Source organism: Melanerpes formicivorus, unplaced genomic scaffold (genome assembly GCF_026170545.1).
Source record: "Melanerpes formicivorus ecotype bairdi unplaced genomic scaffold, bMelFor1.0.p_v2 SCAF_76, whole genome shotgun sequence".
Classification (NCBI taxonomy): domain Eukaryota; kingdom Metazoa; phylum Chordata; class Aves; order Piciformes; family Picidae; genus Melanerpes; species Melanerpes formicivorus.
The window spans coordinates 1399047-1420612 of NW_027142428.1; the positions used below are offsets into that span (position 1 = coordinate 1399047).

Consider the following 21566-nt stretch of genomic DNA (forward strand, 5'->3'; position numbering starts at 1 on the left):
AGAGGAAATTACCTTTAATGAGGAGTTTAAGTGACATTTTTCTTATAGAATGCCACTGTGTTTGATTTTCACAGAAACAAGAACCCAGCAGTGCTCATAAGGCAGGTGTGGTGCAGCTGGGTGCCTGAAGAGTTGCCTTGGCTACTTTTCTGTTTGCCTTGGTACTTACCCATCTTTACTCTACTGCAGCTTGGTCCTTCCTGGAGCGCAGCAGCCCTGGCCAGCAGCATCCCTTTGCTGTCTGAGGACAGCCCAGCACATGTAGTGCTGCTGATGTTTCAGCCCATGTTTGCAAAGCGCTGCCTGTTCTTGTGTTTCATGACCCTGCTTGGCCTGGTCCGGAGTGAACCCTCATCTTGACCAGGCCAAGCAGGGTCACCCTCTGGTAGGAAGGCTGCCAAGCAACTTCTAGCTGAAAACCCAGTTTGTTAGGACAGGGAATGAGTTACTTTCTGGCTTGCCTTTTGGACCTCTGGGCTCCAGTCTAGGCAGATCCTCTTTCTAACCCTTGTTGTAGTAAATCCAACCTTGCCAAGATTAGCAGTGATGTTGGATGCTTTTCCACTTGAGTCCTCTCTCCAGGAATAGGAGTCCTCTCTCCTCTCTACTGCTCCCCAGCATGGCAAGATAGGTTCAAGAAATGATGGAGCTGCCTGACCCATCAGTCTTGTGCCTGGCCCAAGGAAAACCTTCCAACTTCAGGTCACCCTAAGGAGAAGGCTTGCTCCTTTGAAGGTATCTGGAGTGGCCCACTTTACTCAGCTAATTTTTAAAATCCACTAGCACAAATAGCAAGAGAGTAGGACCTTGGGGCTCAGTCTCCATGTATGATGCAGCGCTGAAGGCTTGCTTGCACTATGCTGACATCTCCTAGCTCTGCCGATGTCTATTTCTTTGCATCAGATGTCCATTTGTTCTTAGAAGAGCATTAGTACAAAAGCAGATTTGTCCATCTAGAAAGAGGACCATAGTCTACCTTCTGGAAACCACAGAAGTTGGCAAAAACTAGAAGATATCATCTTTGAACTACTGAGAGGTGCTGTTCAGGAGTACCCAGGCACTCTGCAAAGCATCAGCTCACAGGTCCCATAAGCTCCTCATTGTGTGCACACCCTAAAATGGGAACAAAACCCAAAGCTTGAGGTGTCCCCCTAGAAATGATGGTTGGTTCCTCTTTTAATGAGAAAAGTCTTGGTTGTTGGGAGCATGTGTCTATGATAGGCTGGAATACAGGGCAAACCTGAGCTCTTTCCTTGACTGTAGTACTTTCTCTCTCTGACAACCCACTGCTGCTCTGGGTGCCTAAATTTCCCTCTCAGGAAATGCAGTAATAGTTTGTTGTAGGTGTGTTATGACATTTGCAGTGAGTGTGTTCCTGCTTTGTATGGGTACAAAGCTCGAAGCCCTTGGTGGGTTTGTTACATTAATGTATTTAACCTGATAAATTCCAGTAATGCTCTGAAGCAAACTCCAGAGCTATTTTAGTACATGAGAGCTACTGGTTCCAGTGTTGATTTCCACTCTGAGCTGCAGCTGATTATTTCACTGATACTTTGAAGCTCTGGGAGGCGATCAGCTCTGAAAGGGAAATCCCCATCCTGCTCAGGGTGTCAGCAGCACCTCAACCTTTAAGGGAGAAACATGGGCTTATGTCAGAGGAGTATATTTTGTGAAGGGATGTATGCAGATGACCCATCATGATTTTGCTCAGATGTTTGTGGGTAAAGTTTCTGTGGGTTTTGGCCATATGTGGTGTCTGGGCACGTGGGGTTTCTTCTACAGGAGCTGGAAGCACAGTTTTATAAGATAAAGGACAGCCTGGCTTGACACCAGCCATAATACTGATGCTCCTCTGCCTGTGCAGAGGCAGACATTACTTGCATCCAAAGAGCTGTGATGTAGAAAATGACAAATTCTGAGGTGAAAGGGGAATATTTCTCAGTGAAAGTAGGATAAAGACTGTAGCGCCTGCTTCAAAGGAGAGGATTTGAATTATCCCAAGTGCAAATGTCCATGCAGCACGTCTAAACTGTTTCTAGAAGAGAGATTCCATAGACTCCACCTCCTGTTCCTGGGTAGCTGGATGACATCCTGTTGTTTCTGCCTCTGGTAAAGGTTAAGAGTAGTCTGGTTAAAATCATGATTGACTGCAGCGGGCTGAAACTTTTGTGGGATTAGCTGAGGACCCTGGCGTCCAGTTACTGCTCTCTACATACTCATTCTCCTTTCCAGCTCCACCATGTGCTCTCCTTCAGAAGAGCTCTGTTTTGTGATGTGTCCTTTGGCTACAGCATTTTCCTTACTGGCTGGCACTTGCTCAGCTCCTCTTGGTCCCATGTGCTTTCCCTAAGCCCCAGCCAGTTTATGTCCTACCACATTCCACACCCTTGAAGCACCTCTTTACCTCTCCATCCAGGATTGAGTGTGATGGGGCAGCATAGCTCCAAACTTCACCTTTTGGGTTGGTTTTGGTTTTTACTTTCCATTTTTATTCATTTGTTGGTTGGGTTTTTTTTTTTTTGTTTGTTTGTTTTTGGTTGTTGTGTTTGTTTCTGTGGTTTGTTTGGGGTTTTTTTTTCTTTGGTTGTTACTGGGTGGTTTGTGGGTGGGTTTTTTGTTTTGTGCTTGCTTGTTCTTGAACTTCCATTTCTCCTGTCTGCAGAGTGGGGATAGTGCTCCCCTTCCTAGGGTTGTGAGGCTGCAGGAAGGTGGTTCATTATCACAGCTGAACATTGGCTGAGTAGAGGTGACTGTTTGTGCTCCCAGCCTGCTGCAGACCCGAGGCAAAGCCCTTTAGCTGAAACCACTGAGATGTCACTTCACCCAGATTAAGTCATGGTGACTTTTGGTTGCAGCCACCTTGATATTTAGAAAGTGCTCTGGTGTCTGGGGAGGAAAGTGCATTGTGGGGTGTATTAGTTTTAATTTTCATGTTTTCAAAGTGCTGGAGACTTATGCTGGGGGGGAAAAAAAAAGGAGGGTTTGGGTTTTTATGCTATCAAACCAGCCCTGGACATGGTGCAGACAGCTGCGTCGTTGCTGGGGACTTGCCACCTTAGCTGTGATATTTTAGCAGACACGGCTTCAAGTACAATTCTATTGAAGCCCTTTGTAGCCCTACAGGGAAGGGAATTATGAAGTGTTTGCACAGCCAGGCTTGGAGTTTCTGAGCTTATGAAAACGAAGAGTGTAAAATGTTTTTGGCAGGCTTTTAAGAGCAGCTGTCTAGACACAGGCATTGTCATATACCGATGGATCTTCTCCGTTTGGGCTGGGCATCATCATCCTTCACTGCAGCAGCAAGAATTTATCTGAATCCACCATTCTGTCTCTGGAAATGGTGAAGACCTTTTTTGTCAAGTAATAGACATTTCCTTGTGAAGGGAGCTTCTTTCCTTTATAAAGAATGATTCTGCATCTGTCCCAGAGCAAGAACAGGACTCAAATCTCTTGGGTGCTCCCAGTGTAATTCTTACTGCTGGCATGCTGCAACCATGACGAACAAACTTGTCCTCTTGTTTCCAATGGGAAATGCTGAAGGAATCTGGGTCTGTTGTTTTGGGTGACCATCATTGTGTGGGGAGGTTGGTTCTGGAGCTTTGCAGTTCTGGTAGCTGCAGGAATTTGTGCTCAGAGCATGTCTCTGTTTTTGTCTACTGGTCCTTGGATTTATGTCTTCATAGTGCAATGCAGGCTGCTTTGGTTGGTGGGTTAAGTTTGGTTTGACTTTGAAAGCCAAACCTTTTGCAGTGGTGGAAGAGCTGTAGGTATGACTGTTTGGCTCACAGAGAACTTTTGCCTTGCTTGCTTTCTTTTGTTGTTCAACATCAACAACAGCAGTGAAATAAAAGAAGTAAAAGGAATCCCAAACTGCAGAACACCTGGGCAGCTGGGCTGCAAACCTGTGAGGGCCAAGAGGAGAAACACTGTGAGAAAAGGAAAGCATGAACCTTCCATGTGATATTTTTTTCTTGTCTTCTTCAGTAGCTTTGTAGTGAGCAGAGATGATTTCCCTTGAAACTCTTTCCTTGGGAAGGTCTGGGGCTTGCAGCCTAACCGATTGCCAGACCTAGGCCTAGTCAAGTGGCTCAGCTGCAGAGACATGGCCCTCTTACTGAGGTACCAGTGCTTGAAAAGGCAGAGGGGTGCATTCTCTATCAGGAAGTGGTGGGGGGAGAGAGAGAAGGTAGGTAGTTTTCCTCTTTGTCATGGATTTAATAATTTAAGTCCTATAAAAGAGAGAAAGTAGATTCGGATCTCAGCATTGCTGACCAAGCCCTCAAAGGCAATGATTACTATATAGAGTCACAACAAACTAAGGCTTCCTGCTGGCTCCTTATCCCATTTTCATCCTGGCCGGTGGCAGGGCTGCTGTGGGCAGGTGTCATGGCATGCAAGGTGATTGCCTTTTCAGCAACCACAGGGCAACCAGCACACCTCCTAAGAAACATGGGCATGCTTCTGCTCACTCTTGTGAGTGGCTGCATGAGTTTGCTAATCCTCCCTACCTCTCAGCCCTCCACCTTCTCTGTTCAGCAAGAACTGGCGCCTCCTGAGAAGTTCCAGGCATGTTAGTCATTTATTGCAAGACTTTTTCTTGGTTTTTTGTTTCTTTTTTCTTTTCTTTTTTTTTTTTCATTAATGCTGTAGCATTTAGGCTGTGGGAGTGAGGAAGGTTTCCAAACCAACTGCCTGGAGCCAGGATGGTTGCAGAGCACCTACTTTGGGGCAGGAGGTGATGTCCTGTGGGGGACCGACAGTGGTTGGTGCTGAGCCACAGGGCAATGGGTGGCTTGTTGCAGTGCAGGGATGAATACACTTGGTCAGATGAATGTGTGGACTTGTTGGCAGTGGGGAAGGAAGCATTCATTCTTGCATTTTGCAGCCCACAACTTTGCTAAATAGCCCAGCTCAAAGGAATGTTTTATTTTACTGATTTTTGTTGCTGTTGAGTCTCTCATTCAGGTTGGGTGGTTCTTTTTGGGTTTTTTTTTTTAAACCTCCTTTAATTGTTGGAGCTGTTTTTAATCCTTGACCATAATAAAGCCACACTGTTAACACAAGCAGCGGGGTAGCTGGAATTGCAGCTGTACTGCAAGCTCTGCTTTTAATTTCAGGCTGTTATTAATAAGGCTACAAATGTTCCCATCCCTTAGTCGAGTTTTAGTTATGTGTGTCGTCAGGTTGCTTCGCTGGACTTTGGAGCATCCCTGACTCCACCTTGATGTAACAGGTGAAGGTTGAAGACTAAATTTGGATGTTATGAAGAGGTTTTTGGCCACTGTTCTTGTTCCCTGGTGCAGGCAACTCTGTGCAGGTGGAGGAAGTACGACTGGGTTTCAAGGAGAGGGTGACAATGGGGAGCCACAGACCACAGGTACTGGTGCTGGGGAGAGAATCGGACTTGACGTGCCTGGCAGAGGCAGGGGGACAGAACAGGACAATTGGGTGGCTTTGGGTTGTTCATAAGGTGCTGCCCACTGCTGTGGCTCTGCAGGCATTTGACTTTGATGGTCAGTACTATCATCCAACAGGGCAGCACCCATCAATCTCCATAGAGCAAACATAGAGTGGTGCTGATGGAGGATGTCCTGCTTTTGCTCAGGCAGTGTCCTGCTCTCTAAATGTGTTTGCAGAGGGACTGATAGTATTGGGATCATCCTCTTTGAATCACAGAGAGACATCTGTGAGCATGGAGGCAGCTTTTGTGTGTCTGTTCTCCTTAGCCTGATACACAGGCACATACTATAGTCAGTGGAAGCTGAAAGATGAGAATCTTGAAGCTGGTAAAAAAAACTGAAACAATTGTCACCCAACCTGTAATTCAGAGCACAGGGCTTGCTGTAGGAGACTCTTGAGGCCAATGACCTAGGATCCAAAGGCAGACTAGATGCTTCTGTGTGCATGAAGAATTATTTCAGCGCTAACAACTACCGGCAAAAGAACAAAATAAAATGAGAGCAAGATTAAATCTCCTTCCTTGGGATTAAATCACTCTTTGTGTTTTGGACAGTGGAATGAGATGGTATCTGGGGCTGAAGGCTGTGTACCTGCTTGTTATGGAAAACTTGCATCATCCTTCAAGGCATCAGGAACCAGCCTGGGTTGAAGGCAGCGCCCTTGAGCCAAGTTGCTAATTTCTTTAAGGTTCCCTGGTTTTCTGGCTAGCTATATTGTGGTCTTGCTTGTAACTCTGATGTCTGACTGAGGAAAGCAGACAGAAGCATGCTGCTCTGAAGTAGCTGAGAGTAAGAAACAGCATAGATGGTTGTACAGATCACTTCATGTCTTCTGTATGGAAGGAAAAGCCAGGACTGAGCTGGAGAGAATCTGGATGTTGGCAGTGTGTCTGTGGCCTTTCTTCTTTCCTGGGGCTGTTTGTCATAGTCTGATGGTGATCAATCCCACTTTTGTCTCCTCATCTCTGTGGTTATTGTCACCACTGTCCGGCGGGATGAAATGAGAGCTGCCTTTCTGATGCCAAACAGGGCTGAGAAAGGGCAGTTGATGCAGATTCTTCCTGGGTATTTGTGATCCAGTATTTCCTGCCTTTGGCAGAGGAACGTGGCTTTCTCTCCTCTTTTCACTCCTACAAAAAAATCTGGGTGCCTGCAGGAGTAGTTTGTTGTTGCTTAACAGTAGAAGCAGCAATGGCAAAGGTTTTACTCTTTTGAATCTAATATGGCAATTTCATCCTGGGTGTGGAAATCCCAGTCAGCTGCTGAAGTTGCTGCACTGGAGTTGAACTTAGAGATTGTCAGGAGTTCAGGAGAAGATCTCACTGATTTGAATCTCTAAAGCATGGTCCCACCCTCCTCTTTATAACCTGTGTGCGTTAGAGAGGGTGTATTTCTCTGTGGCCAAGGGCACATAACTCTCCTGGTCCCAGGTGCACGTACTGAAGCCAACATGAAGATTGCCTTTTCCCTCCTGTGCAGGTATGACTTGAAGCAACCCCTGAGGACTGCAGCTGAAGTACTTTCCATTTTTTATTTAGCAGCCCCCTTCCTTCTGGTGTGATTAAGGAAATTATTGCCTGTGCCTGTGAACATGTGTGTGCATCTCTGCAGGAGCGCTTACTGGACTGGTGTGGTTCAGCTTGCTGCTCTCTTTATCTTTCATCTCAGGAGTGTGATGTCTGAGCTGTGGTGTATGCACTAGCCTTTTTTTTTTCTAGATGGATTGATTGGTTTTCCAGTAAAGACAGGGACTGAAGTCTGATGGCACTGAGCACGCAGCACTGAGCTGTCCAGCCAAGCTTGCTGTGCTCAGCTCCTTATATGACCAAAAAAAAAGGAAGAGGAAAAGAGGGCTCAGCGTGAATACCAGACATACGATGCATTCTTCCCAGCTGCACACTCCAGAGCTGGTCTTCCCTGGAAAGTGGACTCTGTGCACATCCGTTAGTTCAAGCTCTGTAGTGTTTAGCAGGCAGAAGGAAGCCTCTGTTGAGCTGGCTCTGGGCAACACTTACTTGTCTTGTGTGAAGGAATTTTGTTTCTGTGAGGGCTTGTTCTTTCTTTGGTGTGGGGCAGAGGAGGGAAAGGGGCCAGGATCGGGAAGGGGATAGGAGGCCAAATTGTCCTGAAACTTGCTATGACTTGGCAAGCTGCAAGCAGGTAGACTGCAATTATAGAATTTTTTCTTGGCCTAAAAATCAATCTGATTCATTGTTAGCCTCTGCCTTTAAATTATATTTTCCCTGAATAGCATCTTCCAGTTAGTGGGAGGCAGAGGGTAGACAAGGGAATCGATCTTGGTGCTTCATTCATAATCTGGCTTCAGCCTTCCCTCTGCGTGCAGCATGCATTGCTTGAGTAACTATGGGCATGAATGGCTGGCTGCACTCAGGGGCTCAGTCAGTGCAAAGCACAGGCTGTGATACAGCTGCCAAAGCTCTGGTTTGTTAGCTTGGGTTTAGAATCTTCTGGAGGGTTCGAATGAGGAAGGTCAGGTCAGCCCATCACCTTTCCTGATTTGCCACTGACTCGTGGTGTGCCAAAGCGTCTCCTTCAACACAGGAGGTGAACCAGCATGGCAGGTATTGTGGTTTCCTAGACTGTTTAGAAGCCAAAGTGCGGACTGGAAGCCACAGCAGAGTGAATCACAGCACTGCCTCTGCTTGGGCAGCCCGCCTGCCTGCCAGCACCTGGGGCCACGCTAGCAGGGACACCTCCAGCCAGCCTTGTTTGCACTTGCTGCCGAAGGGAGAGCTTTTTCAAGACCACAGATGCAACCTGTGCTTCCTGGAGCATCTTTCTGTGGATGCTCTCTGTGTTTTGTGGGATGTGGGAGAATTGGGCAATTGTCACTCAGCCAAAAGGCATTTCTAGTAGGGAACAAAACAGCCTAACAACTTTGAGTCATGTTTTACTGCCTCAGGATCAGAGTGCCTGGAAAGCAATTCTCTATTGTCTCTTTACAGGCCTTGTGGAGGTAATGATGCTACTTAATTTCACAAGCTCCTTTCATCTAGCTCCTGCACTGTGCTTTCCCATCTTGAGGATGGGCTGTGACAGCACTTGACTAAGGCAATCTGTGTAGCTTTGTGAGGATCCCATCTGTTTCTCTGCTTGACAGCTGGGTTGTTCCACGTTACTTGCCTTCTTGCTTTCCTGTAAAACCAGCACATTATTAGGACCCAAAATAGTAGCTCCTCTGGGCCATGTTGTAATAGGAGAGTGTTTCATGATGACAAGTTCCTGCATTGCATGAAGGCAAAGCTCTTTTATACATGCAAGGAAATAGCAACAATCTGCTTGCAGGTCATGGATGGCTTAGCTCTTTGAACTTCTGCATTACCAAGCATGTCACCTCTGTTTGAGACTGTACTTTGCAACAAGCACTGTAAATTATCCAGCAAGGTTAATGGAGGAGTTTGATGGCAGAAGAAAGATAAACAAATGCCAAATTTATGCTAATGAAAACATCTGTTGAGAATTCTTGTTACTCTTTCTGCATCCATCCCTACACACACTAGAGGTTTGTAAAAAGATAGGTAGAGCAGAGACTTTATTTTTACTTCTAAGTGGACCTTAGACTCTTGTGAATAGATAGCTATGGATGCTAGGGGTAGTGTTTTGGGTAGAACTGGCAAGTGTTGCTTGTTGACACCACATAAGTGCATTCTTCAGCACTTAGAAGTAAATAAGATTTCATGATGCTCCTTGTGTAATGGCCAGAGGTTCCTGAGAAGCTGGGCAGTGGGCTTCGAGAATGGTGGGATTTAGGGTGCCTCCATGTTTTGTGTATTTGAGCTCTTCATGGAGTTGAGGTGGATGATGGCTACCAGTTGAGAATGGGAGCCTGGCAGGGTGGGAAGATTGGGTACACTCATTTCATTCTGCGGATGGTGATAGCGAGTACTAACCTGGGTGCGGGTTGGGCATTGTGGCTGCTTATCATGGGAAACCAGGGAGCCTGTTGGGAGAAATGGGTGTCAGGACTCTACTCTTGATTCCCCATATTGCTTGCAGAAGGCTTGTGGCTGCTGCAGATGCCTGACCTCTAGATGCTGAAAGGTCACAATCTTTCTTCCTCGCTTCCATTTCTACCAGGTTTAAATTAGAGTGAATCTCTCCTGGTTGCTTTTCTGGTGCAACAGAACACTGGGAATTGTGGAGAAGGAGAAAGAGACAGGTGATTGGTAAAAATAGCTGGAAATACTTTATTTCCAGAATGCTATCTTCTTGTTGGGGGGAAACCAAAAAAAAGTCACTTTAAAGGCAAAGCAAGCAGCATGTTTACACCCTCTAAGTGCAGGGAAATGGTGAGCTTCTGTTGCTTTTTCTTTATTTTTGTGGTACTGCTTTAAGGTGTCTTACCAGAAGCAGGGGCTATCATTACTAGAGAATCCTGTAAAACAGCTGTAATAATTGCACAGTGTTCTCTATTGCTATCAGTTTTATAATTATTCATAGGGTTGTTTTTATTCTAGAGCCACAAGGGACTCTCTCTCCACACATCATTGATTTTGCTAATAAAATCTTATATTTTAATAGTACATTTCATTGGAAAAACATCAACTGCTCCATAAAATTAAGACTTACAGTATCATGGGATGGGAATGTTTCCTGTTGTCTTGATGGAGAGATTGATCTAAACAGATTTATTTGGTGACTTAACAGCTGTTGGGGAAGGTTACAAAATCAGATGCCTCATCTCCTCTCCTCCAGCCTTACTGACCAGGGGTTTGGATATTGGTGTCCAGCTTTTACTCTTAATTTTTTCAGCTGGCTACTGTGATGGCCTGATGTCCTTTCCCTGGGCCTGTCTGTGATGCAGGAGGATGCTGCACAGCTGCTGCCGAGCTCAGTGTGACTCTAGGAACATAACCAACTGCGTGGCTCCAGCCTGGCATGGTATCACAGTATCATCAAGGTTGGAAGAGACTTCAAAGATCATCAAGTCTAACCTGTCACCCAACACCTCATGACTAGACCATGGCACCAAATGCCACATCCAATCCCCTCTTGAACACACCCAGGGACGGTGACTCCACCACCTCCCTGGGCAGCACAGTCCAATGACGAATGACTCTCTTGGTGAAGAACCTTCTCCTCACCTCGAGCCTAAGCTTCCCCTGGCACAGCTTGAGATTGTGTCCTCTTGTTCTGGTGCTGGTTGCCTGGGAGAAGAGACCAACTCCCTCCTGGCTACACCACCCTTCAGGTAGTTGTAGATAGCAATGAGGGTCTCCCCTGAGCTTCCTCTTCTCCAGGCTAAACAATCCCAGCTCCCTCAGCCTCTCACCAGCCTCGATGCCCTTCTCTGGACATACCACAGCAGGTGCCCACACATGTGGAGCACAATCATCCCTTGCCCAATTCCCTTATTTCTTGAGGCATTAGTTCCATTCCTCCTTCTCCATTCTTGATTTCATTTTCTTCCTTCCACCCTATGAGAAGCCTGATGCAGCTTCTGGCCTGTGGCTCTGAGCTTTGCCAAGTTGTGCCTCTGCATTCTTAAATGTCACTCCCAGTCACACTGGGCTCTCAGGGACTGCACTAATTAATGTGCTGGGCACAGGGGAGTGGTGAAGGCTCCCTGAGCTACCATCACTCCACACTCACTTTGCTCAGGAGGGTGTGAGGACTGGAGGATCTGTGGTTTGCAGATGAGGTCTCAGTGCATTGCTCTGGGCTGCAGATGGAGGGTGTGGTGGGGGAGGTTGTCCTGTAAGTGTGGAGGTGATGCAGCGCCATGCCCACACATCTTTGCTTGCTGCAGGGAGTGTGGGTGATGTTTAAAACCTGTTTGAAATTATTTTAGTGCAAGGTTTGGGGAGAGGAAAGCTGTCAGACCATGGCCACTGTGTTGTCCTCGGTGGTCCCTCCATGTGAGGTTCCTGCCTGGCTACTGTGACCACAAGCCAGAGGATGTTGTTGCTATTCAAGGACCATGGGCAGGTTAAACTACCTCCATCCAGCATCAACTAGAACATGTTTGAAAGCTGAGCTTTCTCCAGCCTTTACTAGCTGAGCTCTAGAGGAGCTCTAGAGCTGAGCTCTAGAGGTTGAGATCCTGCCTCAAGCCCAGAGCATATAAAAGGGCCTAGAGTGAGGTGAATCTGAGTGCTGCTCTGGTTCATTTTACCAAATGCCACTCTGCCATTAACTGATTTTTTCCCCTGTAAGGCAGTGTTGGCGTTGAACTGGCAGTCAGAAAGCCACTGCTGAGCCAAAGCTCCAGTCCTGTGTTTTGCAGTAATTAGTGGGTTTGAACACATCCTTAGTTCAGCAGAAAAAGCTGGGGGATGACAGAAGACTGTATTTTATTGTATTTATTTATTTAGAGAGCTTATTTGTGTTGTATTCCAGGGAATGTTTAGCATTCAGGTTTGTAGAGCTGAATCCAATTTCATTTTACAGGAGACAGCCCAGTTGTCCATAGCAACCTGAAATTGATTTCCCCCCCTGCCTACTGAAAGCTGTTCCCTCTTGAATCATCCCTTTAATTTAATACAGTGAACAGGATGTCCCTGCATGCAGAAACTTTTTTTTTTAAACAGCAAGTAACCTAGGCAAAAGAAAATAAATTATTTGAGTAACAGCCTTGACTCTGTCTTTATCACTGCCTGGCACTAGTCCTTTCCGTGCTGATTCCTTGTGCTTTGTTCCAGGTGCTAGAGGCCATTATCGGTATCAGTTAATCACTGCTGTGGTGCAGGGAGACCTCCCCCTGTGCTCCAGCCACTCTCACCACCATCTCTTCTGGGCAACAGGTCCCTCTTCAGCATGAAAGCATTCAGGCTGCTCTCTCCAGTATGTGCTATGTGGGTTGCCCTGCTGCATGCAGTCACACTGAAAAATACAGTCTTTGTGGTCTGTGTAGCATTAGTGCTGTGCTTTCCCCTTGCCTACAGTGGTCCCTGAATGTGGCTCCAGTGCTGGTGTGCGTTCAGGGCTGGGGCAAGCGCTCCTTGCAATGGCAATGCATGGCTTTTCATCCCAACTTAAGGCAAAGGCACGAGGCATGCTGCTGTTCAGGGCAATGACTTGTCATTAGATGTCGTCTTCACCTTTTGCTCATTAGGGTGCTTAGGACTCGGAGCTGCTGATGGCTCTGCTGCAGAGACCCAGCACAGGTCAGGTAGCTGCCTTAATGCTGCTGTGCATAGCCCAGGGCATATACCGGCCTGGAGAGAGCTATATGTTCTGTGTTGGCTTTGCTGAATATTTTAAACTCAAAAAGCATTGTAATGCTTTTCTGACTCCTACCAGTATAGCTCTGGTTTCTCATACTGGGTCTTTGCTTCTGCTGGTTGGAAGGCCTTAGGGAAGAATGGGTAGAACAGCAGTACCATTTTGCTCTTATTGATAAAAGAAATCTGTGTCCTTGCCATTTCTGTGGACTCCAAGGAAGTGCCTTGCATTCTTAGTGGAGTGCCAGGGATGAGAGATTTAGGGCATTTGTAGTTTTGCTACCTGGAAGAAAGGTCAAGTACATTCTTGAAGAGCAGCAGCTTGAATGTGGTCATCAGAGACTGCAACCTTTTTCCACAGTTTGAATCACAGAATGATTTGGGTTGGAAGGGACCTCCAAAGGTCATCTAGGCCAACCCCTTCTGCAGTAAGCAGGGGCATTCTCAATTAGATCAGGTTGCCCAGAGCCTTGTTGAGCCTCACCTTGAATATCTCCAGGGATGGGGCCTTAAGTACCTCCCTGCTCCAGTGTTTCACAGAATCAACCAGATTGGAAGAGACCTCCAAGATCATCGAGTCCAACCAATCACCCAACCCTAACTAATCAACTAAACCATGGCACTGCCACAGTGCCTCATCCAGTCTTTTCCTAAACACCTCTGGGGATGCTGACCCCACCACCTCCCTGGGCAGCCCATTCCAACAGGCAATCACTCTTTTGGTGAAGAACTTTTTTTCTAAGATCAAGCCACTACCCTCATGGTAAAGAACCTGTTCCTAACATCCAGTCTAAATCTACTCTTCTCTAGTTTGAAGCCATTACCCATTGTCCTATCCCTACAAGCCTTTGTAAACAGTCTCTCACCATCCTTCTTGTAGGCCCCCTTCAGATGCTGGAAGGTCATTATCAGGTCTTCCCAGGGCCTTCTCTTCTCGGGGGTGACCAACCCCAGCCCACTCATCCTGTCTCTGTAGCAGAGGTGCTCTAACCTCTTGATCATTTCTGTGGCCCTCCTCTGGACCCGCTCCATCAGGTCCATGTCCTTCCTGTATTGAGGGCTCCAGAGCTTCTTGCTCTTTTTTTTCCTTTTTGCATACCACTGCAAAACAGCACAGACTTCCTCATGTGCTTTTAGTTCTTGCCATGCTCCTTAGAATGCTGTTGGAGGAGGTGCTTCTGGGCTGGGGCAAAGTGTGCTGCAGCAGCAGTTGTCCTACAAGAACGTATCCCTGTTGACTGTTCCACACAAAGGGAAGCAAGCTGCTGCTTGCATATATGCTCGGGCCATTAGCACAAATTGCACCAGTCTGCGCTGTGAAATGTCTGCCTTTTCCTGGCTTGTTTTCTGAAAGGGAAAAAAAACAAATCCCAAAGTGCATGGGATCAATATGGCAGAGGCTTCACTTGTGTGTTCACCTGCTGTCGCTTTGAGAGGAAATCATGTCACTCAACATGCTGGGTGCACAGCACTTGTTGGGAAGATAGTTATTGAATTTTTCTGGGGGTGGTAGTGGTGGTTTTTTGGTTTTTTTTTTTTTTTTTTAAATTTAGCATGAAGTGAAAAAAAAGTGGGTTTACTTAGTGTGTGCCATCTCAATGTTGCACTGAATTAGCTATCCAAAAGGTTAATCTCCATTTCTGCACTGCTTTTACTGTTGCATCCAGCTGCTTCCAAGGCAGTAATGAATGTGTCTCTAATGATAATTTTTAGATGCAGAGGTAGCAGAGGCATCTACTATTTTCAGGTGCCAAAACTGAGACTTACAAGGCCTGTTCTTTCAGAACACTTTGTGTTTTGCTGCACTGTACATGGTTGTGGTACAGGTGTCCATTAGAGAATCTTGATCCATGGCTACTAGTTCTTATCTCTTCTGGTCATGGTCTTTCTGTACCTTTAGTTAGCCAGAAAAGAAACATATCAATCAATATATGGGGAAAAAAAATGATATATGACTTTAGTTTTATCATTCAATAAGTTTATGACAGAGGCATAAGCATAATCTGTATGCTCTACTGCTGGACCATGAAGCATCTTTTCTGATCTTGTTGCCATCATCTGCTTTGCATGCTCACCGTCTTTTGGAAACTGAATGAAGGTGTGGAGGCCACTCTCCCATGTGGTTGCAACCTCCTTTTCCACGTCTTGGCTTTCATGGATGATGAGCAAGCAGAATAGACATTGCACTAAGTCCCAGTGAGGTTCCATGTGTTCTTGTTTGCATTCCTCCATTTGGCAGGGGCACTGCCTGCCTGAGAGTTGGATGTGGAGCTAGGTATGATCTGTCTGGGTTGTGCAGAAGTTCCTCGACTGTCATCTGTAACTTCTGACAGTGGGGTATTTGTAAATTTAAACACTTCCTCCCAGAAGTATCAAAGGAGCTAAGGCCACTTTTCAGCAGGAACATGAAAGGCTTTCACGCACTAGTGCAGCAGGGATTGCTGTGGAGAACAAAGGCTTTTGCTAATCGCTTCTAATGCCTTTCAAGTTTATGCCTCATTTTCCCCCCCTTTTTCCGACAGCCTCCCAGAGAACCGAGACTTCAGTAACTGACTCACCAAATAATTAACAGGAGGAGGACTCCATCTCTGAAACTTCTGAACACCTCTTTTAATTTTCTTAAACCAGCCAGTACCCTGGCCAGATTCCAGTTTGTGTAATTACATTTGACCTAACTTAATCCCTTGGCAGTTTCAATTGCATGTGGTAGTTGTCTTGGCTGCCTGTCCTGGGCTGCCATTCAATGCTACTCCATGGTTTTCAACAGCTGCTGTAATTCAGCTGTAGGAATGGGTGTATTTTCTTGGTGAAAGCACTCCTTGTATCTCTATCCTTTACTAGGCATCCTTATCTCACTAGTATTTCGGAAGGTAACAAGTCTGATGCTGCAGATGATCTTGCTGAAGCCCTTGGAGGTACCTTTAAAGATGGACAGGCATTTAAACTCTCTTATTAGTTGGCCATCACACATCTTGAGATGACTTTGAGTTCTTAATCTTTGGTAACAGGCATTTATTGCTCAATCCCCTCAGCTACTGCATGCTGCTCTAGGGACATGATTAGTGCAAGTATTCCTCTTTCACCTTGGAAACAGCACTTCTGTTATCAAATCTGTGCTAAATAGGAGTATGTCACCTTCTTGCGCTGACAGCAGTTGGGCAAGTTGTAGGTGTTGGCATTGTATCAGTGGAAATGATCAATGAAACCAAAAGCCATGAGGAGAGTTGAAAAGGAGAAAAAAAACCCAACCCTCAAACCCAAACATCCCACATGGAAGCTTGGGGATGGACAAAATACAGTAGTGAGAGAGTCAGATGGGTAGCACATGCAAGAGAGAAGACACTGAGTTGTTGCATTAGCAACACGCAACAGGCACCTTAGTTTCTGATCAGGTGGCAAATGGAGTATTTCTTTGTTTCAGCTCTCAGCAAAGGGTTGCAGAATCACATGATCCTTTGGGGCTAGCAGCAGCAGGCCTAGCTAAAGGGACTCGTGAATTTAGATGAGATGTGGTACAAAAGATGATCCACTGGTGGAATATGCTGTCGTGGCTCATTGTCTGCTACCATCTACCTCTGTTCTAATAAGAGCCCCCAGAAGTAGGATGGGAATTGTATTATTGCTGCTCTCCTTTGCTGCTTATTCTCTCTCATGAAATCTGGGATGTTTTTGTCATTCAGAGCTCTCTTGTGTTTCCAAATACTGCTCATGTAAATACTTTATTCTTTCCTTCTTCTCACCAAACCCTTGGGTTCAAGAAGAAAGATTCGGTTTTGCTCAATAGAACATCCTGAAGGTCAGGAGGTAAAGCGCATGTTGTGAATGCAAAAGTTACTCAGTCTTTCACCAGACTTGACTTTTCTCCTCTGGGTCTATCCCATAATTACACTCAAATCTCAGAGTAGATTGAAAGTTTTGCTTCTGTCGGTTTCAGTGACACTGGAGATAAAGACACAGGTGGCAACATTAAGATTTGTCAGTAGTGAATAAAGCTTTAGGGTTGGACCCATTTAATTTTGTTATGTGCTGGGTAACACTTGTAGCTTGGAAGAACTTTCTGCAAAGTCAGTCAGCACTTTGTTTCCTAGAACACAGATTCATCAACCCCCTAAGGTGCTTGTCAGAGAAAATACGTCCAAGTCTGAGTGGTGGTGCACATCAAATCTACAGTTGTTGATTATGCTGTTGAAGATCTGTTTGGATATTGAATAATGGGGTGGAAGGAATTGTGCTTCAGAGTTGCTGAGTTTTCCTTAATAGTGAACCTACCATCCTAAAGACAAAACTTTTTCATGTTTCAGAGTACTTTATAACTGGGAGTGCCTGAATGCATCAGCCTTTGGATGTGAGCATCTTCATTTGAAACAGCCTTGTGATACCCTAATTGCCTGTCCTCCTGAGGTAAGAAAAGAAATGCACATGCAGAGGCACAAGATTTCAAATATGCTTTGAGTAGAGGCAGAATGGGAAAAAAGAGGGCAAGCCACACTGGTGCCCCAGCTTGGAATTTTTGGAAATAGTGAGCTTGTTGTGAATCTGCCCACTGTAAATAAGACAAATTCTGAGCTCAAGTTACAGCAAGAGAAATTTAGATGAGACATTAATAAACCATCTCCTGTATTAGCAATATCTGAATGCTAGAGTGGATTGCTCAAGGAAGTTAGGAAGTTTCACTCATCAGAAAGGTCTAAGAACAAGTTGGAAAAGTTCTAGCAAGCATGCTTTTAGGAGAACTGATCCTTCCATGTCGTGGAGAGATGGACTAGGTGATGTCTGGAAAGTCCTCCTAATGCATCAATGGGTGGAAATGAGAGTATGCAGAATTCTTAACAACCTTATTCAGCACTGGTAAAAGCTCAGTGCATCTGTGCAGAAGGAACTGCTTGATCTGTTGACAAACTTAGCAACAGTCATTAACTCTGTGCTTGGTATCTGTGTTACCTGACTGGTGATGTTCTCCTGGAGGGAAGCGTAAACTACTGAAAAGGAGTTTAATCCTCTCTTGTTGGAATGTAATACAAGCTTGTGTTAAAAATAGTGGATTGTATCAGTTCTGGTTGCTTTGTAGCAAGTGCCTGGGAGTTTGGGGCCTCTTCTGTGATCCATGTAAAGGCTTTATTCATACTCTCAGGTGGGTAATCTCATCTATTTTATTAACACCAGACAACACAGGGCTACAAATGCAGGTATACAAATATCAGATGGAACATACTGAGAGGAAGCAAAAGAATTACTTTTCCTCTGGGTTTCCAGGGGCTGATGAAGTGGAGGAGCAGTTTGGTTTTGGTTTGCCCCCACCCACCCAACCCCTCGCCATGTTCTTCTGTTCCTGTTCTCCATTGTTTTTCTTTGTCCTGTCTTGACAGTGAACACAGCAGGATTTTTCAGTGTTTAAAAAACACTGGCCTACCAGCTGTGCCTTGAAAATATGTCCTGAAGATGGGTTCTCAATTAGTTCCCTTGCTTTTCCTTCACTCTCCTGGGAAGAACAGATGACAAATCGAGCCTGGGCTCAGGCAGCCTCTGAGCCATCTTCCTGAGAGGAATGCCATTCAGGTGCTTCATCTTCCTTGGTCTGATTAAGAAGGACAAGGAGATACCTCTTCTGTCTTATAGGGCATTTAAATTCATTGGGAAATTCTTTAGCCTGCAGTTGGACTTTGTTTGGGATTCATTTGGTTTCTCTAATACTTACCTTTCATCCTTAATGTCAGCAAATACTGGTCTCTCCCCTGGAGTTATACCAGTGTCTTATTGTTTGTTATCATCTGCTCAGCAGAGATAAGCTGTTGTATCCCAGAGGTGAAAGCATAGGAACTTTCAAAAAGCTCTATAAAATGCAGATAGTGATGAGAGAAATAAGGGCTGCCTTTCTGGAGCCACCTTTGTACACATTTTGGGTTTTTTTTCTGTTTTGCTTTTGTTGTTTTTCCCCTCTTGAGCTTTTCAATTCCTGCAACTATCTGCTCAGATCTTGAAAGCAAAAGGCATGCATGGTAAGATACAATTTACTGTGCACCCCCTGATCTTTTGATCTCAATCAATCAAATAAATCCAAGACCTTGCAGTTCACATTATTGCAAGGACAGTTAATAAGATGAGGATTGTGCCAATGGCAGTGATGATTTTTTTCCAGCCTTGTGATTTTCTTTTTGTTTGGTTTGGTTTGGGATTTTTGTTTGCTTGTTTTGGTGTGGTTTCTAATAGTTGGCATTATTATTTTTTACGAGTCTGACCTTTTGGACCGGTCAGGGTAAGATTATTTACAAAGAATACTCCATAAATATGCCTGTCAGGACCAGAGTTAACATTCAGGCTTTGCTGCTTAGCAAAAGAAAACTGTATGCCAAACTTCAGTTGGGATTTCCCTACAGGGTTGAAAACAATGACAAGGTTCAGATAACATAGCAGAGATGAGTCCTGACACCTTTAAGGGAGCAATGTCCCACAGCACTTTGCAGCCATGTCCCTGGTTAGTTTGATGTCTGCACCTGGAAGTTTGGTGTCTGGCATCTCGTGCTGGGGCTAACTTGGAGCAGAGGAACCCTGGGTGCATCTCCTGGTCAATTAGTAGTTTTTCTTTCATTTTGCAACTGAAAAAATATTTCTTTTTCTTTTAACTATTGGTGCACTGTTTGCTTATGCCTGCAACTGAGATACTCTGGAGCTGCCCTAAGCTGTATCCTGCAAAGCAAAGCGTTTCTGTTTTTATTCTGGCACTCTGGAGTGCAAGTCAGCGTGCATTGCAAGCATTGCTTATGAAACCTCTAGTGTGTGTTGGTGTATTGTGAGCAATACCCTGTGGGGGCTGTGGGATTGTGATCCTTGAGCACTTTGAGAATCCCAGATTTTGATGGGCAGCTGGTTGGGTGTTACCAGCAGGGAAGCAGTTCCTAGATGTCTCCTACCTAATGTTTGCCATCAAGGAGGCTGACAGTGTCCAGAGACAAGAGTCTTGCTTGTATCTCAAAAAGTATAGTGTTGATTACTGATCTTTCTGCTGTCCTGTCAGCAGAGTTGACTTCTGCAGCATGAGGAGTGAAGCATGGAGCCAGAGCTCCAGCACACCAGTCCATGTTGTAGAAATCTTCCCTGTATAGAGCCCAGATATGGATGTAAGTATAGTTTGTCAGAAGCATGTGGCTCTCACGAGGTGATTTTTTTCCCCCTCCTTTCATACATGAGAAGCTAAACATGCTGAAGACCACTTGCTTTATCCACAGCAAAGTGCATGGCAGCAGAACACCAGATTGGATTTGAGACCCATAGGTTTGTCCAGCCAAAAAGCTACGTGCAGTGAAAGGCAACTCATTCCCTGAAAGAGTTATGCCATCGATTGAGAAAGCAGACTGGGACTGGATGGTGAAAGAATGGTACAAAATGAAATTTGACTTGTGGAAGTCATGTGGCACCTCAGTGACAGATCCCCTGTGACAGCCTGGTTCTCTGGGTCCAGCTCTGCAGCACCATAACTTGCAGTGAAACAGATGGGTCTGGCTCCTTGTCAGCAGTGCCTGAAAAGTTTAAGAATAAAATAAATAAATCAGTATTTAGTCCCATCTTGAAATCCAGAAGCCATTTCTCCAGTGCCTGTAAATAACTTAACCCTTTGCTGGCTTTACCTGCCTTGCACATAAAAGTAGAGATGCAGGAAAACAGATGACTGAGGGTGGCAGAGCAGTGTCTTTGTTGTGTTGTGCTGTCCCTTACAAAGCTCCACCATGAGCTGGGGTAGGGATGGCCCATCCACATGCACAGATGCCATCTTCAAGGTGCCAAGGGAAGAAAGTCCTCCAATGTGGAAAAGTTTTGTATGGCCTGGGTGCCAACACTCTTTTTTTTTTTTCTTATTCCAGAAGGGACTAGCAATTAGCTGCAGGTTTAATAACCACCTTGAACTAAATCATATGGAAGCACGAGAGCTAGCAGGGTATATTTGGGAATATCTATTGCATGTATGTATTCCGCTTAAGAAACGTGTTGGAGATGCCATATCCATAAATACTAATAAGGCTCTTTGATTCCAATTTGCAGGTAAGATTAACATTTTATATCTGTATTATATCTGTCACATCCAATGCTTTAGTGTACCATCCTTTCAGGCTTATTAGCATAATTGCAGTGCTTAAGCAACAATAAAAAATTCAACAGTAAAATAGCAGTTAGCACAGGCAATTTGTTATCCAAAGCTTTTACTTAAGGACAGCTTTTGAGCATATTTATTATCAAGTTAGGCCCTGTACATTATTTTTATTTGGAAAAACAAATGGGAAATGGTGTAGGAGGTTGGGGTTTTTTTTTTTGGTTTTTAATGGCTAAATTAGAAGTCCTCAAAACTGGTCGAAGCCTTTTTGCTCCTTAAAGTCTTTCAGCAAATTCCCTTGGGGTGGGAAGCTGAGATACCAAAACAAACTGAGGCTTGGAACAGGGTTGTGATGTTAACTCAGCAGAGTCATGTCACTAAGTTCTGGTGCTGTCTGGAGGACTCTCTTGAAATTCCATTGTGGTGTCCCAGGCTCTGAGGACACCGTTCTCCCCCAGCTGATGGCGGAGCAGTGTGTGGACAAGGGTGGCCCAGCTTCATGCCCCAGCTTGTGGCTGCAGCCTGGGCAGTGATGTGGCTGTGTGCTGCAGGGTGCCCACAGACCAAGGAGGGACCAAACAGGACTTACAGGAAACCAGGACTTTGATGTTGGTGCTGGTTGTCTCTGATGTTAGAGTCAGGGGGGCACAGTGTGGCTGTGTGACAGCACTGCAAGATCCCTTTGTTTCTGTTCTCCTTTTGAAGATGCTTAGGGGAACAATCCTTTTCCAGCCAAGCTGTGAATGCACTCATGTTTCTGTGCATGCACCTGCTTGTGCATGTACAGGTGTGTGTGTATGCATACAGGAATCCCCACTGCTGGCACAGCAAGATTCCCTA

At 45.3% G+C, this 21566-nt stretch overlaps 1 protein-coding gene across 3 annotated transcripts in view; it reads left to right on the plus strand.

Moving 5' to 3' along the window:
• Positions 1–21566, plus strand: part of LPP (LIM domain containing preferred translocation partner in lipoma) — a 361386-nt gene that overhangs the window by 50545 nt on the left and 289275 nt on the right. For all 3 annotated transcript variants that reach the window (XM_068164007.1, XM_068164009.1, XM_068164008.1), the window contains one exon: positions 16945–17044. The gene's annotated coding sequence lies outside the window, so the exon portion shown is untranslated. The remainder of the gene's footprint in view (positions 1–16944; positions 17045–21566) is intronic.